The sequence below is a fragment of the Clupea harengus genome, chromosome 2 (genome assembly GCF_900700415.2).
Source record: "Clupea harengus chromosome 2, Ch_v2.0.2, whole genome shotgun sequence".
Taxonomy (NCBI): Eukaryota; Metazoa; Chordata; class Actinopteri; order Clupeiformes; family Clupeidae; genus Clupea; species Clupea harengus.
Genome location: NC_045153.1, coordinates 28959084 through 28971551, shown reverse-complemented (window position 1 = coordinate 28971551; position 12468 = coordinate 28959084).

Genomic DNA, 12468 nt, shown 5'->3' with positions numbered 1-12468 from the left:
GTGTCTTGTGCTCCAAACAACAAAGACCAAAGTACTATTAATGTAATTGCTGGCCTGGACTGCTCCTCTCTCTCTGTGTCCTTATGCAGTGTGATTCTGGGCTTCTTCCAGACTTGCCATCTGTTGGTCTTTGTTAATGACACAGTTCTGCGCTGCGTGCATCGTATCGCTGGTAGTCTGTTTAATCACACATTCACTGGAGTGCAGCATTTTCATCTACTGATAGGGTTAGTCTTCCTTTTTCTCTCTCCCACGAGGAGAACTAGAGAGCAAGAAGTATAACACATGCACACACAGACACACACACACAGAGACACACACAGAGACACACACACACACACACACACACACACACACAGATTTTATTTCAGGCCCAGCTGATGAGAATATTTTAATAGTAACTCCAGTTAAATTACTCATGTTTTCAGAGGAAGCTTGTTCCATATATTAACCACTTCCACAGATTATGTAATACTTGTTTACTGACAGCCGTATCCACAAAATACAGTCCGATTTTCAGGGAGGGATGGAAAAAATGAAGTCTTTTGTGTCCCTTGGTCACACAGGAATGTCCTATAATTTTCTGGGTTTGCAGTGGAAGCGTAGAGAAAATTCCATCATGGCAAATGTGCTAAATGAACGGCCATGAGAGCTGCTTGGCATCACATGGATTCGAGGTATACAGTGGAGTCTGGCTGTTTATTTAATACTTTACACTGGATCTATTGATCTTATAAATAGTATATATGAAACTAAGCAATACACTCAATTCAGATTATGCACCAATCCCACAATGGGACATTATACGGTAATATTTCAATATACAGTACAGTTCAATATACAATATTTCAGTATACCAAAGGAAAAGATGTTATAAATATTTGTTTCCTATTATACTTTATATATACAGCATATGGGCTCATCTCTTGATCTTACTGGATTTATAATACAGTATATGTCATGTAATATTCCTGGTTCAAATGCTTTTCTTTCTACTCACCATCAGCAACACCATGTGGAAGGAGAGATACATGAAGATTTATCTTGTTTTGACGAATCCAGTCTTCGCCCCTTGCGAGGTGTTGATTGATGTCTGTGTTGTGTAACAAAATGAATACATGTACCATAAACCAGCAAGCATTTACAGACCACTTTATCAGCACTTATACAGAAATTGCCTGATGATTTTCCTGGGAAAAAATCCATCATTCTGCAGCAATGTTCCACCAAATTTCTCCCAGGAGAAATATAGGTTTGTAAAAGCAGCTGCAACCTAGCTGTCTAACGATTTAACAATCTTGGATGGATATCATTTTCTTCACCACAGTTGGTATAACAGCCACCAATCTCAACGATTTATGGATGTCAGGAATAAGAAAAACCTCATTCTAAAAAAAAACCAGTGCAAAAAAAACCTGAATGTTCCAAACAACAGGACAAAAAAATACCCCACCCCCCTAAACATGGTGTTCTTCATTTGAGATTAGATGTTCTGAACATCCATCCATGACTTCAATGTATTAAGTCCAGAGGAGATTTCTTATTGGATTAATTACACAACACCCTCTGCAATGTCTGTGTGCGCACAAAGAAACATGAAAGTGTGTTGGCTGGGTGGAAGGTGTTATGTGCTGTGCCAGTTCGCAGCAGGTAGGACTGGAGTTGGGGGTGGCAGCTCCAGCCCCTGTGTGGAGTCTGCGTGACTCATGCTGGCCCGCAGAGGAAATCAGAGGATCGGGGGCACGGAAGGGGCTCAGCTGGGGTCTGCTGGGATCCGGGGCCAAGTCAGGTAGGATCGATCCAACCAAAGCAAGTTCATGCAAGTCATGTGTACTTGGAGAAAAAAGTTTCTGAAAATCACAGCGGTACAGGACATTTATTTTTTGCTGCTCAACCAAATCAGACCGTGTGTACTGTTTGGTGCCTTGCAGACAGCAGCCCATGTGGATGTTACAGCTGTGTGTGATTGGCCTTTTTTCTCTCTCTCTCTGTGTGATTTGTATTTCCCCTCTCTCCGCCCAGCTTCTGCCTCCTGAGTGATAGCTGCTGGACGAGATGTCTGGTCTGATAAATAACTCCTGCAGTGGCAGGTTTGAGTGAGTAGAGAGGCTTCTGGCTGGGTGACTGTTCTAAAGCGTCTCAGCTGGGGACTTGGGTTGACTTATGTTTACTTAAGTGTTGATTTGTTGTATTGTGGCTAGTTTTTTTCCAGCCTTATCATAGTAAGAGTGGAACTAATTGAGAATGAATTGAAAGCTTTGAAATCGTGCCAACTGTGTCCTTCTCTTGGTTATGTACACTTTATTTAGTGTCTTTTATTATTGCTTTCTGAAGGCTTTTGTCAATTTCTAAAAATACCCATTTTAAAAGTAAGCTTGTGTTATGAGTTTTGGTTTGATCACTGATATGTTGTTTCAGCCCAGAGGTGGGGTATAGCTGTAGTTAAGTAAATACTGCAGAATGGCGATTTGTTAATGTGTGACTGAGGGCAGGCAGTTAATGCATAGGATCTTGGCCTCCCATTCATGTAAACCTGGAAATGAAATGTCAATAAGACAAAACAAAAAGAATACAACCCAAATCATTAGAGACACTCCGTTCTGTCGACTTGATTTGCACTTGTTTACAAGCCAGATTGCCAGCCTCCGTTCAAATCCATCCCAAGTTATTGCACACACCTGGGCTGTAATCACCTCCAATTGAACCAATTTCCTCTCCAGGATCAAGTAGCCATTAGGGAGCAGCTGTGCAAATTGGCTATGATTATGGAGGAAGCACAACAACAAAGTTTAATATCTGGAGTACTTCATCCTGTGTTATGACCACAAGCGCATGCATACTTTGTAGTTGTAGTGTGCAGTAAAGAGTATTCATTCTTTCCTGCCTCCCCAGAGAGAAAGTAGATCTCACAGAGAGGAAAACACTTACAGCATTTCTTATACATACGACACACAAACCAAACAGACAGGGGACACAGATTTAGTTCTGCCCTGCTCCAATCATAAGGTAATGATGAATGCAAATGATTGTTCAACACAACAGCCAAGACGACACATCTGTCAAACCGATGTTTGAAAAGTTCCCAAAGCTAAAATAAATAACTTGATTTATAAATTGCATAATAATTATGTAATTCTTTCATTGTAGTTTTGAGATTTTATAGTATAGTATTTGCAAAATTAGGGCTGTCAAGCAAATAAAAAAAAGTATCTAATTAATCTGAATGAATCGCATATATCAATTTGCCAGGAGATTCTCAATGTTTTTTTTCTAAAACTAGCGTGCTAGCTAACTTAGGTAATGCCAGACTACAGCAATATCTACTACCGCGCACTTTACGAAGTACACTGCAATACAGTGCGCAGTGCACACTAAGCACTTACATCTGTAGTGCGTTCTGTCGCTGATTAGTGTTGTCTCAAATGGAACACTGACAGACACAAATGTGCGAGCCTTTTACCCATAAATCTGTGCGCCAGCTTCCTCCGGCCAACTGGAAATTTTAAACAAAGATCAAACTTCGCTAACGGCCGTGTTTTGTATGTAAATGTACATCTTTTGGCGTTTTCTTGCTTAGATTTCTTAAACTTACTGAGAAATAGACACTGTACTATCAGATAACACAGTTATTGTAACCAGCAATAATGGTTGAAGTGATTTGTGAGGCGTCAGTCAGCCAACTTTCCAATCTGAAAAGCTGCCGAAAGGGCTCCTCCTCTTCCGCTACGTAGCCATGATGGCGCCCGTTTAGGTCGAGTAGTGTCCATCGTTTCACACTGCATTTTTTTACCGTTTGCAGTGTGCCATCCGGGTACTTTCAGTGCCCTGAATTCTGCTGGTTCTTTCAGTGTGAACGCCCTAAGCACTGAAAGTCAGTGTTTGAAGTGCACAAGTGTGCGCTAATAGACATGGCCTACACCAACATCCAACCACCAACAAGGACTGATCGAGTCTTGCTAGCATACAAACTTATGTCACCAAAAAACAACTGGCCTTATAACTTTGCTTCACCTTAGTCAAATGCAATGTTTTTTTATAACATAAATTCTGAAACTTGAAAACAAAGTGTTAAGATGGGGGTGTAGACCTAACATAACTACTAATCCAGCTAAAAAAATGTATGGTAGCTCCACATCTAAAGCGTGCAGTGGGAGAAATATGAACTATTACCACAATACAGGCCAAGACCCACTATGTCCATCCAATATAGCCATCACTGAGTAGTGCGTAATGACAAACGGGGTCAAGGGGCATCAGAGAGTGTGATTAATCGGCACTCTTTTTTGACGTTTTATAATTAACGAAACGCAATGAATGTGTTATTCTGACAACCCTGATCTAAATGTCTACAATAGTTGTGACATGATAATTTGCATTATTAGTATTGTATTAGCAGTGAATCCCCAGCCCTTAAATCATTTATAATTCACCATTACTCTTAGCCATCAAAACATACATGCTGTCAACATCTATTTACACATCCTCTCTGTCAGTCAGGAAAATGAGACCTACACCATCAGAGCAAATGCGATAATGATGCAGAAGGGCTGGTAACTACGCTTGAGCCGCAGATTTGCTCCCGAGCTCTTAAACCTCTCTGTGCAGAGAGTTTCACCTCTCTGCAGGAGCAGCCGAGTTTGACAGGCCATCACCGCACGCTGCTTTCAAAACAACCGATCAGGTTTCCCTCCCGATTGACTTTGACACGACACATACATGATTCATCTCGATTGTGACAATCATGTTGGAAGGCTGACTTCTCCCTCTGACAGCTAAATTACAACATGGCAAAAGCGGGCTGAATGCGCTTCGTCTGACATCTGTCTTTGCCCAGCGCTCTTCGCTCTTCACTGTTGCAAGAGAATAGAAAAGGGGGCTGTGTCACTACAGAGGAGTTAATAAATAAGTGGCTATGGCGGGGGAAGATAAAGCTTTGTCAGGAGACAAAAATCAAACGTAGAGTGGCAGAGAAGAGGCATTTTTAGCACAGCAACCACTAATTGGGGAAGAAGCTAACTGCAAGGTACGTGAAGCACAGACTGCTTGAGAGTGATTTCCAGGATATTCCCTAGGCACAGATTGCACATGCACAAAAACAGACTGAGATTGGGGCACTATTCTAACTCCGTTTAAAGGTGGAGATAAGACAGAATACGTAAAACACAAAACAGTGTTGAAAAGTGCTCCAAGCCAAAGTAAACAAACCAGTCAATAGAACTCAACATTTAACTTTAAAAGTTTTGAACTTAAAAAATCGTACCATTCAGAAGCTGAGTTCTGTCTTATCGGGAGGGTAAATTATTGAGGGCTGGAATAGCTCTGGGAGAGGGGTGGGATGTGCACGGTCAGGCCTTTGCTGCAGACGCTTGACGGGGGCAGGTTCGGTTGCTTCCACACACTGGGGTGTCATGTTCCTGAGAGCTGGGCGGGTTGAAACCAGAGAGGTGGAGGAGAAGCAGCGTGCCCAGCCCCTCTAAGGCCCAGGGGACGTAGTGAGTGGCTGGGAGCGCTGAGAGAGTGGCTGCTACCAGAGAGCCAGCTCTCCTGCCCAAGGACAGCAACATGTACACACACACACACACACACACACACACACACACACACACACACACACACAGACACCGCCAACACATATCGTGCAGACTGCAATTCCTCTCCTTAATGGCTTCTTTCCAGATCCAATTTGCTGGCAGACACAGATAATAGGATGATGCTAGTTTCCAATACTCACCTACAATTCACATAGAACTGTGAATATTATGCCTGAGATAGCAAAATGCTTTTTGGGTGGCTGCAAAACCATGCTGAGGCACAGTTTGTATAAAGAAAACTTCATGTATGGAAAAACTGCGGATTATTAAAGAAATGTCTTCATGAAGAACATTTTTTGCATTTCCTTTATGTAAACTGTCTTAATAGAATTTCTGTCCAGAAAAGGCTTATGATCATTAAATAACTCATTCTTAAAGAGGCAGAGAGCCTAATAAAGGAAGTTAAGAAGCACATCCGGTTTGGGCTTAGGCTTCAAAGACATTTTGACATCAAATCTAAATAGCAGGATATTTATTATGTGGAAGATACAGCACAAGAAATCTATTCTCGTGACACGGTCTCCAGTTAAACCATCACGGATTAATTTTTAAGGGAGCAGTACTCTCATAATACTTCCATTCTTATTTGTTTTCTCCCTGAGCCGTTTTAGATGAGAACATTTGTCACACCTCGGGAATTTCATATTCATCAAAAGTGTTATGTAACACACTGAAACTCTCCGTAAAATCTGAACAAAGAGCAAATGTTAATCTATTTGAGTCGCCCTTTTACAAATTTGCCAATTAAAAGAAAATGATCCTATTTACATATTTAGCAGCACTGCGGGTAAATCTCCTCGACTATAAACTCCGCATATTATTACACAAAAGCCCATTTCTTCATGAATCACTTTCTTTTCTCATGAAGGGTCACCCAAATGGAACCCTTCCGAAGGCTCTTCACGACTGAATAAATAAAGCTGTCCTATTAATTACAGTGAAGCATTATTCCTCCATTTGGGATATTAACATGCAGCTCTTCATGACAAAACAGCTCTTTAAGATGCTAAGGATTTTAAATCTAAAACTTTCACTAAGTTCAAAACTGTCTCTGAGAGGATATATTAGAAATATTTGAAAATGGAAATGTATTAGAAGTATAAGTATCACAGAGGGCAATGTAGTATTGAACATGTAGAAGGTTTGAGGAACTCATGTCATTAATACAGACTACTGTTTAATCCAAAGCATTCAATTATACTCCACATCTGATAGCGCTTTCAGATGCCTTAAGCCCATCTGTAGCATCCGGCAACAGACGACACGAGGAGAGATTAAGAGTTTAAGACAAGGGGCCATATCAATGCCTTTGATGCAAACTTTAATGTCAGGATGAGGCTGAAAGCTTTCACAGATAGGCCAGGAATCTGCCTGTCTCCTCAACAGGGTGATAAGAGAGCTATGTGTCCATGGTTGTCTTCAAGGATACAGATGTAGGCATCTACAGGTGGGGACTTGCAAGATATCTAGGCAAAGGGACAAGGGGAGGAAAAACTTCAACCAGACGACAACAAAGAGATTCCAAAAATAAACCTGGCGAGCGGGTTTCTCTGCCATCCCGTGTGCACTCTCTCAGCCAGCGCGTTCAGCTCAAAGGATTTGCAGTCAAAGCCTCTCTGGAACAACAGCACAGCACAAACAGTGCATTCATGGGTGGCAAGGCTGGATCTCACAGCATGTCCTCATACCTCTCAGGTTGCGGCTCAAAAACCTGAGGGTGGAAACAAGTTGTCTGTAAGAAACAAGCTAATTAACAATTTGACGTGACTGTGAAAGCAGTGGGAATGACACACGGCGGGCTCGTTCCTCGTTTTTTTCCCTCTCCAAAGTCATGTTTGTTTCTTTATTTTTCCCTTGCTCACAAAAAATCTAAGTGCATTTCCTCTTTTGAGTGATGTGTTTCTCCTAATTGCACCAATCATACGAGTGGAATGAGCAGACTCCGAGGCATTAGGCTTGCTTTCTATGTAACAGAAGAAGGCATGTGTATAAATAGCCCTTTATCACATGCTCATGTTCGTTGCTAAGTGAAATCAAAGCAGAAAAATTGAGCATCAGCTTAGATGGAATAATTTGATACGCTACCATTTCTCCATCTTGGCAAGATCAATTTTCTCCTAATCAAATCACTTCAATTACAGAGGAAAAGCCTCAGGTTTAACCACTGCAGTTTCAGCAAAATAGATAAATAAATAAACTCTGCTTCAACCGGAGTCCAATTAGGAGCTCAAATAAGTGCTAAAAGAACACAGCGTAATGCACAGAAGCAAAAACATCCATATATAATCGAACGCGTTTCACTAGCTCACGTTTCCACTTCATGCATCCTTGAAGGAAGAAGAACATTCAACATGGCTCAGTGAAGTTCAGATGATCTCAAAACAGTACTTTAACTTTGGAGTCAATGTTTTATGGATGTGCCAGTCAATTGAAGAATCGTGTTGTGGCTGAGTAGAGTTGGTGAAAAGAGAAACTGTAACCTGATGCTCTAACCAAAGGGCAACTATAAAGGGCAACACAAGTATTCCTAGGCCTCTTCCAGCATGGGACTCTATTACCATTGTGAGATGGCCATGAGATTAGATGCTTTTCCACTGGCAGAAGCAAAACTTCAAGAAGGCATTCCTATAAGACATGAAAGGCATGGGGTAGTGGTGTGTCAAGTGCTGAAGTGATACAATAGCAACCCAGGATTTTCCTAAAGGACCTATTACAAAGATCAGCCAGTAGGGGTCATGCTTTTTTTTTCTTCTCTTTCCTTCTCTTCCTCCTGTTCTTCTCCCTCTCTCCACACTAGTGGGGCTTTCACATAGTCTTACACCTGCCTTCTCTGGACATACATCAGTGTGAAACAAGCTGAACCTGGCACCACCTTCACCTCCACTGTTAACAAGCTGGGTTATGGCAGTTTGTAGTCTTTTCCTGTCAGGGTTCATTTCCAGTTTTCACCCGTGCTGCTGTGTTAGAGTGGCTGGTGGTATGTCATGTTGAGTTGAAGGTGAATTCATTTTCAAGGTACAATGGCTGAATCTAAATGTAATTCTGGTTGAGGGAGAATATCAAGTGGTCCTACTTTATTTGGACAGATGTTTTTTTTGTCGCTTCACTGACAATAATAAAAATAGGCATAGACTTGAGGTTTGGGAAAGGTGTGCCTTGAGTTGGTGTTTGAGGTCAGGCTAGTCAGGTTATTATAGTTTGTTAGTTTTTGGTGGGGCAGAGTTGGGTTTAGTTGACAGGTAGTTGATGGGTTGTGGATTAGCCTACTTACTGTTAGTAGATTGTATGTAATGGGCTAAGCAAAAAAGCATTGTCAGGAAATGTATGAGAAAAATGTAAAGCTATGTCATGACTATCTATGACAGAGATAATGAAAGAAAATAGGATTGAAATTTCTTGAAATTTCTCTGTCATAACACATTTTGGGAACTAGTATGTGCCAATGCAGATAAAGATAAACATTCTTCCACGGTACAGTTACGGATGAAACCACCAGCTCTAACTGGTTGTGAAATGGTGTTGTTTAAGAGGGCAGAGGCAAATGCCAACAGAAATCAGTCATGAAAAGACAAAACAACACTATTCCCAGGGAACTTGTGCTCTCCAAATACCAGCCCCTCTAATTTCAGCAGGGCTGACATTTTACGCGGATTGACTGTCTCAGAGTTTAAGGTTATTTCAGGTACCATTCCTCCACTGTTGTATTCTTTCTCTGCAAACAACCGGAAACCTTCTGATAATGGTTTGATCATGCACTTTGAAAACACAATTGATCTAATTTATATTAAGGAGAGTTCTGTTCAGCTCTAAAGGTTATGGCTATTTTCTCTTTAGAAACAGGGGATCAATCAGCACTGTAGCCATTTTCCCCAGGAGCAATCAGTCAAATTTGTAAATTAACCTTTTCAAAAATAGACTTGCTCTTCTTTCATGTCCACACATGCAACGGGAACCGATGGCACTTCCAGTGTATATGCCAACCCAATGTGGCTTTGCTGGCAGTGTCAGATCACATTGCCATGATCACTGAGAATGAAAGGGAATTTAAGTCCGAGTAAGAACATTGGACAGATGCCTGTTCATTAGCGCAACAGCTGAACAGGTCTGGAATCATGGCGGTGCATTGTATAGTAACATGGGCCACCTCAGAGACTCGCTGTCTGTGATGTCAATTGAAAGGAAAATGTTCAGTCTTCCCTTGGCAACATGCACCAAGGCCTATGGATTTATAAATCAAGTGCTTGATAAATTGTATTGTGCTTTTGCAGGCCAGCTATGCGCAAGACAGATCACTCACCCGTTAGATCCACCCAGCTGGGTGCTCTGCCAACGCACAAGCCAAGAGCCAACTGGCAAGTGGCAATAAATTCTCCCGAAATAGACGGGCGCGATACAAAGTAGGAAATACAAAACTATAAATGCAGGTACTCACATAAACACTGGATTTACTTGCAGTAGCTGAAGGAGATGGGGAGCGCTTGTGTTTTTTGTTCCTGTATGAAACAATAATGCATTGGCTATTTCAGACTAAAATGCATATATTCCCCATAATGTATGATGACAGTGTATGATGATTGTGTGAAGTATGCTGGGATCACTGAGAAAAGTAAAAATGTTTGCAATCAATCTCAATTATGTAATCTATGATTAATGTTTATAATCTGTCATTTCTAATGCTTACATTGGCAAAGAGGTGAAGATGTTGCTGTCATATCTGTCTAAAGTTATGTTGTTATATTTGATTCTGTCACACATATGCTTAATATTTCCACAACATGAACTATGTCTGAACAACAACCTTTATCACCGAGGACTTTGTATTTCCTTGTAATACAATTTGACAATGCAGCACTGTCACTGAATAAAGAGTTAGCAACAAATTTGGATCCCCACAGTTTTTCAATTATTGCATCTACTGATGTGTGAGGGTGCCCTTCTGTAGTTCTCTGAAAAATGGCGGCAAGCCCACTAATGAGATTGTAAAACTTAACACAACTCCATGGAAAACAACCTGGGTTCCCACATCCGTGGTCACCATGGACACCAGACACAACAATGCTCCCACTAACATTTACAAGTCTAATACTCCACAGCTGCCTCTGGATGAACAAACACCATGATTCTCCTTTCAGTTAAACAGATTCTCCATGATTTAGATTCACTGTAAATGTTCTTCCCAAGAATAAGATACTAGGATCCAGTAATTTTCCCCATAATGACACCAGTAAGTTGCAATAAGGTAACTCAAGATAGCTTTGACTGCTTTTTCCTCTTTTAAACATGGTGAAGGAAAATGATTCTGAAATGTGTGGCAAAGATTTGCTTCTAATCCTAAGGACAGAAATGTTAAAATGCTAAAGGCTTCACACAACAGTCCTCAAATACCTCAAAACTAAAGCCCAGAAGAAGAATTCTTAAGTTATAAAACTATAGCTTTATCTTTAATACTGAATCCCTTCCACATGCCATAAAAAGAATCCTTGTTTTCCAAAAACTTGCAGAGCTGCCCTTTTCACCAGGCCAGACTCCAGCTGGAAGCATTCTTCCAGTATCATATTCAGATTCTAGAAGTGAAAATACTCAGGCCTCTGTTTGGGTCTCTGGTTCCCTGTCCCACCCCACATCATTCCTTTACAATAATGTTTTCATGCTCTTGTGTTTCAAGTGGGAAAGCTTCAGACACTTTCCTGGAAAAGGAGTGGGGTAGACACCCAACTCCTCAAAGGTGGGAAAGAAATCCTGACACTTTTGGGTATATTTCTTGTTTTGATTTCATGACTTAATTGATTAATTAGTTTGTTTAATTGTTATGAGCAAACCACTGACGCAGTTTCAATTAAAAAAAAGGTGGGAGAGAAATTGTACATTTGATCTGATTGTAAATTGCAAATGTGGTGTGTGTGTGTGTGTGTGGTATCAACAATGTGTGACTAATCTCAAAAGTATTCTGTTTAAAATATGTATTTGTTACTCATAGAACCCTGGTTAACGTGTATTTTGAGTGGAGAAATGATGGAGAATAGAGACACTTTTTCTCTGGTTTCCAAATCGAACGTGCCCCACCTTTCAATTTACACTCCTGAAACAAGTGGTTGGATTTCACCACATGTTGAGTTAGACCTCTAGAGCATGTCTCAATTGCATCTCTTTGTAATAGTCCTTAATGTTCACGAATACGATCTCATTAGTGTGCTGGAGCAGAGGACACAGCAACAGCACATGAAGGAGAGGGGGGAAAGTATCCTGATATGTTACTGCTTCACTGTTTGGCAATCAGCATCCCTCTGAATGAGCTACATTGCAGGGCACTTACACACAGCAAGGGTCTGATTAAAATGACAGGGGGAGAGGTATCAGAATGCCTGGATGTGAGCACATGGGGGAACGGAGCTCTACACCATACAAGACTGCCTCCATTGATCTATAAAATACACCAGGCCCTGACAGGGTGCTGGTAGAGCTGAGGCTTGAATGACCGTCGTTCTTAAAGCTATTATTTCAATGTCATGTTTTGAAGTGTTTATTAGCGCAAAGTAGGGGAAACAGGGCTACATCCTAATGATTTGTAATATATGTACAAAAACACAGAGCTAGCTATCAGTGAAACTTGTGTTTTGTGTCAGATTGCCTTAAGATTGCCTTAAGATTGACATCCCAAAATCTTATTCTCTGACCAACACACAAGTTCATGTGTTTTAGATTGCCTATTGAATTGATTGCAACTAATATTCACTACACACCAATCTTTGGTGATATTTATGACTGGAATATACTTTTGTTGAGTGGTATAATGTTACAGCCTTTTGCAATAACTGAGCCACTGGTTTATATGCAAGCCATCAATGAGCTTTCTACAAGCAAGAGGCACCGGATGTAA